Source organism: Cavia porcellus, unplaced genomic scaffold (genome assembly GCF_034190915.1).
Source record: "Cavia porcellus strain 051 isolate PalLab524CR breed Dunkin Hartley unplaced genomic scaffold, mCavPor4.1 scaffold_30, whole genome shotgun sequence".
NCBI classification, from domain to species: Eukaryota; Metazoa; Chordata; class Mammalia; order Rodentia; family Caviidae; genus Cavia; species Cavia porcellus.
The window spans coordinates 34,380,235-34,387,568 of record NW_026947513.1 but is presented as its reverse complement, the minus strand read 5'-3'; the positions used below and the strand labels follow the sequence as shown (position 1 = coordinate 34,387,568).

Below are 7,334 nucleotides of genomic sequence, written 5' to 3'. Positions count from 1 at the left end.
ATTTATAATTACAGCCACACAGAGGCTCAGTCACACCACATCCAGAAGCCCAATCCAGAACTCTTAAGAGACACAGGTAGACTGGCCCAGCATGAAGCAGCCACCTCTCTTTGGTCTGATTGTGGCTAAAGTAATAGTTTCACATAGTACAATAGCACTTCGTTGCTGGAGGGTTAAGAAGGAAATTCAAGAATAAGAAGTCATTGTGAAATGGAAAAATATTATAAAATGTGTCTATATCAACTTGTATTATTCCTGAGGCTGACTATCCAGTGTCGGCTTGTTACTTTTCAGGTACTGTGCCCATCCAAGTTATTACCACTGTAAGACTGTATCTGAACTCTTCTGACCATAGTGCAGGTAGTGCCCTCAGTTTTAACAGTCTGATAATGCCTTGGAAGTATTTTGCTCTAATATACTGGTAATACCAAGTAAAAACAAACTGAAGAGGAAGAGTAAATTTTCCTGTCGTGTATGCTCTATTTCCAATTGCTAGATGTGCTTTATAGATGCTGATTAACAATACTATTTAACAGAATTCCAGTCATACTTAAAGAATGCCAAAAAGACCTATTGATTTGGTTAGCTCAAAAGTTGATTGAAATATAAGAACTGTCAGGCCAAATGTAGACTGTTACACAGAGAGACCAACAAAAATGACAAGAACCAGAAAAAGCAGCTAGCTGATAGGATAGAAAAATATTTATTTCAAGGTTAGTTGGATTAATGTACAGATAGTCAGGGCATGTCCATAACAATTATACCATTTTAGTTTCCTTGAATCTCTATGTATCTTTTTAAACGCTTCTCTTTCTCTTGGCCATTGTATTCCTTTATAACTCTTTTCACAGCATCAACTAGAGAAATCTGAATTAGACTGTGAAATAGAATAAAGACTTGGCCCAAACTGTGTCCCTGCAGTAGCGGACTTAATCATGATTTGCATAATATTTCCTCTTCTCTTGAATACAAAATATGGACAATTGAACATGTTAGCCTTCAATTTCATGACAAGATATTGGAATCTGAGAACATTTAGTGGTTTTTGACCACAATTTAAGCACAGCATATTATTCTTAAACAAGCTAAAATTTGAGAGTCTTAGTGCTTTTGGCTTCTGTGCATACCAATGTCTTTTTAAAAGTTGTATATTCAACTGCACAGGAGCTGACTATCTCAGTTACACAGGTTAAGGTACTTGGGAAAATTTGCATTTCCAAAGAGGAAGATAGGAAAGAGGACAATTAACCGAAGACTCTAGGAGTATGATACGTGACAAATACTCAGAGACAGAACCACTATTCAGAGAACAGAGTCACTGCAGCTCATATCTACATTTATACCAACCCGAAAAGTGGCACATCCTATTTGGAATGGCTTACAAGATATAATCTCTCTCTCTTACAGAAATTAATTTTGTGTCTTACATAAGAACAATTCTTACATGTAAGGTTTACCATAGAGTTCAGGGATTTCTAAATTGGCATTTTAATACAAAGTATTGATGCTTATTACTCAGAATTTCATCTTTGGGAAATAAATAAGTTAAGGTTTAACACTAGATAAATTGCATGTGGATGACAGTTACTGCTTTTTTTTTTTTTTTTCATGTCAGATGGGTAATGTGCCGAGGTTGTAACAAGGTTCAAAGGAGGCACATGTCATGCACGGAGCATGAACACCCAATCATCATGCTTATGAACATTTTTATGAGATTTCAGATTGAGAATTTTTAAAAATTTTCTATGTAGAATGTGTGACATTTTTCAATTTGTTGTTTCCAAATTCATGCTTTAAAATGCTTCATGATTCTGGGGTTGAACACCATAGGCATGTCTTATTTACAAGCTCAAGCAACATTGAACCTTTACCTAGAGAAGAGTGGACAGTCATTTTGATATAACGGAAAATAAAGCTCTCATCCTGTTAGGTGTCACATAAAAATTAATTTCAAAGGATGAAGAGGTTGAGAGTAGGAAATGTTCATTAGGGAATAGGAGTGGCTCCTGTGACAGGGGGTATAAACTCCAGTGTCTGTATCACAGGCAGCTGAGTTAGACAAAATCATTACAGACAGTAACTGCACGTGACTGGACCCTCAAAGGACCCAGTGCAGAAGGCCAGATACCTTGCAAATGTGGGGAATGCAGATACTTTCTCTGTGGGCCAGACTCCAAGACAAATGTGCCCACTTAATTCCTGAGAATAAACATTAGGGATTGATATTCTAAATATGTCTTTACCACCTTTAGGAAGCTGGGAGTCCCTAACCCAACCGCCTGCAGGAAGAGTCACTGCTTTTCAAACACACTCACTTGCTACATGACTTGCTGTCCATTTGTCCCCATTTTAATCCATTTTACTTGGGCGGTTAATCTTATTAGTTGACCCAGTTCTATCCCACCTCATGCCCACCTTGTGGTTCCCTTCTTTTCCCCACCTTAAACCTGCCTCACTTTGTTGTTTTACTCTATAAAAGTGCCTAGAAATGACAGAATATTTGGCAACCCCCTTGGGACTCCTTCTCTCTCTCTCTCTCTCTCTCTCTCTCTCTCTCTCTCTCTCTCTCTCTCTTCTCTCTCTCTCTCTCCCCCCCCCCCGTGTGTGTGTGTGTGTGTGTGTGTGTCTCAGACAGAAGTTTTCTTTCTCTCAATAAATATTTTCTGCTCTTAACCTCCATTGTTCCTAAAATTCATTCTTCAATTTTTGAGAACATGAACTCATACCAGTCATCCAGTAAGTTGGGAGTTTCCCACGGGAGGTGTGTGGTCCTGGCCATTATATCTTTATCTTTGAGTCCCGGTCTTCTTCAGATGCACCTCCAGCCACCATTCTGATGTCTTTATTATTCTGCTGACTTCCTAAAGAGCCCGGATCCCCTATGACTGTATATTAATTTCCATCTAATTAAGCTGCCTATAATAGTTTTAGGGTGGTATTATTTCTTATGGTGCTCATCTCAGTAAATCTTACAGAACAGTTTGAGTTCTGTCCAGCACACCATCACTCACCAGATTTGGCCTATTCATGTCCTCATGACTATCTCTGTCTCCCCATCATGTACCTGGCAGCTTCACTTGTTCTTTCTGGAAGATCCACACTGCTCTGACAAATTCGGGCTGGATGGAAGTGTTGGTGGAGAGCTATGGGGGATGGAGTGTGGAGAACTTGCCATCTTAAATGCTTAATCACCTCCTCAATCACTTTTCTCTGTCTCCTACATTCTTTCTTTCTTTCTTTCTTTCTTTCTTTCTATTTCTATTCCTGGAACCTTAATTTACCCTTTAATAATTTTTTTTAAAAAATTAACTCAATGATTTACATTGAATTGCTCCTGTTTTCATCAACAGAGTTCTTTTTACTGTGTGACTGATAAAAAAAAAAAAAACATTGGTAATTTTAAATGCAGTTAAAAGTTCCAACTGAAGTCAAGGAAGGTGGTGCACACCTGTAATCCCAACCCTCAGGAGTATGAGGCAGGTGGATCACTCTGAGTTTAAGGTCAACCTGGGCTACATAGCCAGATCTTGTCTCAAAAAACAACAATAAATTTGTTTGAATTGTATGAGTGGTGAATCCTGTCATTCCCCATTCCCATGGCCTTTACTGGGGACTTAACATTGAACCACAATCCTTACCCTGTTTTTAAATACTATTTTCAGACAGTATCTTGCTAAGTCTCTAAATTGTCTTTGTTGAACTCACATTTGATATCTTACTGCTTCAGCTTCCCAGAATGCTGGCATCACAGGCACACGCCACCATGTCCAACCAGTGGCATGGAATTTTCAATCCTTTATTTAAAAATATGTATTATAAGACCACAAAGAAACTGTGAAAAATATAAATTCACTCAAGTGTGTTTCATTTATTTTGATATTGAATTTTAGGTGACAAGCAGCATGAAAACATCTAGGACTGGTCAAAATTAGCTGGTATGGCCACTGAACTACTAAATTGACAAACCACAGGCTTCTCTCCGTATAAAAGTGTTCCGTCAGTGTTACAGAGCTTTCAGAACGTCCATGTGACTCTACAAAGAAGTCCGTTTTCTCTCTGACAGATTTGTTTGTATTATTTATTTATATTTTCTCCTCTGAAAAATGACAGGAGAGTCACAGTTGCAGCTTAAAATGATTAATAGGATACTGTTGCTACATAGAGCTCTATCTCAAAAAAGTATTCTATATCCTATCAGACACTCCTAAATATTTTCTACGTTGAATTTTATATTATTTTCCCTATCATCACTATATTATAGAGTCGCCTTAGGCAGTTCTAATGCACTGATATTTTCATATGAAGTCAAGACACTTCAAGCCTCAAAGCAATGGAAAAGATGTGAGAAGTGTCTGATAAAGTTCCCCTTCTTTCATTAAACCAAAAGACCTTCACATTACTTCTAACAAATAAGTATGAATCCTAAGCTTAAAGACCTTTAGGAAGCAATCTCTTAGGATTTATTTCGACAACACCCAACTCCTCTTAGCCCATCATGGCATTCACTAACCCATACCACCGGTATGCTTCTACCATATGTACTGCAGTGGACATTGGCCAATCTGAAGCTCCACCATAGCGTCTGGGCATTGCCTATGAACCCTACCTCAGAGTCCCATAGTAGAGATGATTGCTCCCAACCACCCAATGCCTTTTCTCCCCATCGCTCTCTAGGCTTAATAGGTTCTGCTCCAGTGCTTGAGTACCTTTCCTACCAAACCCTCCCTTCCTCATTTCAACAGATTAAATATTTCTCAGTCAGCAGCCATTAATCAATAAAGATTTATGAATGAATAAGACATTTTAACCCATGTCATTATTCTAACACAGTAATGCCCATGAAAATGACCTTTCCAAAAATACTAGCCATTCATCACTTCATTACCATTCAGCTTATTCCCCAATATTCCACTGCCACTGCTCTTATATTTTCCTTATTACTCCAACATATTTAACTTTCCAAACTATTAACTTCCACATGCCATTTTTGAACAATAATCGGTGCTCTCTCCACTGCCCTACTCTGAAGTGCCTTCAAACCACAAGGATATGACACAAAATAAATGTCATTGCTTTTTTTTTTTTTTTTCCACGCTGGGAACTGAACCCATGACCTCACACTTGCCAGGCACGCATTTATGCCATTGAGCTAAAAACCCAGCCATGCCATTACTTTTATTTTTAACATTTCCAGCATTAATTCCAAGAATCAGGACCCTTTCAATCGATATTTTGTAAATCTCTGGGCTGCTCTGTACTATCTTCTTCTCAGTACAATTCCATTGCAAGTCTATGTCCATAACCCATTCGGAGCCCTTTCCTATGGCTACCATCTGATAGATGGACATGTCAAGAGAAAAATCGTATATCTGAGATGTTTTTGATTATTTTGTGGGTTTAAGCCTCAATAAGGAACCTCAATATTTCCTTGAGAGCTCATAATATTTCTTTAGTAAGTTAGCTCTCTGAACCTCTGCCCTCCTTATATCTCTTTATACTGAGATTATTACCTTTTCTCTCCCTCACTGATAAAAATAGAACTTTCCATCAGATGCAAACTCTGTCACCTTTCTTTCTCTAATATACAAAAGTAAACACACATAAATACTCTTTTCTTTGTTTGAAATGTCCTTTTACTTAAAGTTCACCTCTACCTCAGCACTGGTCTCATATTCTTTGGAATTATTAGAATCATTTGCTATTGATTGTCTTTTGCTTATTTCAGGGACAATCATATTCCATCAGGATATTTGCATCCAGATTTATATATGTTCTTGTTTGTTCTATTTCTTATGATTACACTATAGTCATGCTTTTTATTTTATGTCAGTTCTATATTCAAAGTTTTTCATTTAACTGGTCAGTGCTAAGTTATAGTCATTTTAAAAATATTCTGAATAAAAATATTTTTTCTCTCACGGAAATAAAGCTATGACCCCATGTTTTTCAGAAATAAATTTCTTTTCTTATGTTCATTGTTAGAGATTTCAATGAGTTATTTACATTGAGGTATAAGTGCCTTCATCACTAATTCAACACACTGTACAAATCTTATTTTTCAGAAATAGCCAACATGACTCTAGATCCAAAACGTGCTTTTAGTTCTTATTTAACTCCACGTGTGTTTTTTGCATGTGGTAATTTGGTACTTTTTAAAACTTCATCCTGTATCTCTCTCTCCCTTTCTGGAAATAGCTTTTAAAGTTATATCTCCTTGCTTGTCTTACCTAGAATGTTTATATATTGGAATCCATAATGTATTGATATTTTTCTAATCCAAAAATTGTATTAGCAAACTTTCTATGCATTCCTCTAAACTGTGGAATAAGCATTGTATATCAATCAAACAGGCTAACTCTAGTTAAATACATGATTTAAAATATCAAACATTCATTTTTCACCCATACTTTATGATCACTATCATTTGTCAGCAGCAATGGAATCTCTGTTAAAAAAGAGAATCTGGGTAGTACGGTAAGTGCTACAAAGAAAAAACAAAACATATAGCCCACAAGTGACTAACATCACTATTCTCTTCAATTTAATGTCTAGAATTAATTTCATGTTCCACTCAATCATGAAGGAACCATAATATCCAGTTACACTACAGACCTAAAGTCAGATAATTGAATAGTAGAGAATCAAGAAAGATGGTTATGAAATGCCTCTCTTTACCTCATTTCTCACCTCCTCCTTCTCTTTCATGTTAATCAATAATAAAGTTATAAAGATACTAACAGTTTTGTATCCTACATAGCAGCACTGAAGATGCTAGAGTAAAAAGACTTTTGCCGACTGTGACAGAGATGCTTTGGGAGGAGCATCACTGAGCCACAGGTGACACGTGATAAGCATAAAGAAAACAGCGTGCAATGAACTCCTCTAATGGTTCCATTGCTAATCTTCAGAAAAAATACTCTAATATGTGTGTGTGTGTGTGTGTGTGTGCATGTTTCTATCATAAGTATGATGACAATAAATTCTTCAAGACAAGAGACTCTGAACACCAAAAGATTAAGTGGTTCACGTTTTACTAGAGACAGACCATCCATGCCAACTAGGTTAATGAATCTAGGAGAAAAAAGTAAAGGATAAGAAACAACAATTTTCCTACAGTGAGATGCTTTGTCACAGACAAGACAAAATATGTTTTCTAGTCTATAGACTTTTCCACCACTCCATAACCTAAACAAATTTTTTTTCTGTCTTGGTTTTGGATGCAGATTTTCCCCCTAACCTTAAGTCAGTTGGAATGAATAATGACTATTTTCAAAGCACTTGAATATTTGTCTTATAAATTCTACATTGCAGACTCCAATATGAGACTATTTTGT

At 36.7% G+C, this 7,334-nt stretch overlaps 1 non-coding gene across 1 annotated transcript; it reads right to left on the bottom strand.

Annotated features, from left to right (window-relative positions):
- Positions 1-1,609: 1,609 nt before the first annotated feature.
- Positions 1,610-1,716, bottom strand: LOC134474121 (small nucleolar RNA U13). The gene has a single exon (XR_010044745.1). It is a non-coding gene; the product is annotated as a small nucleolar RNA U13 (small nucleolar RNA).
- Between the last annotated feature and the right edge of the window lie 5,618 nt (positions 1,717-7,334).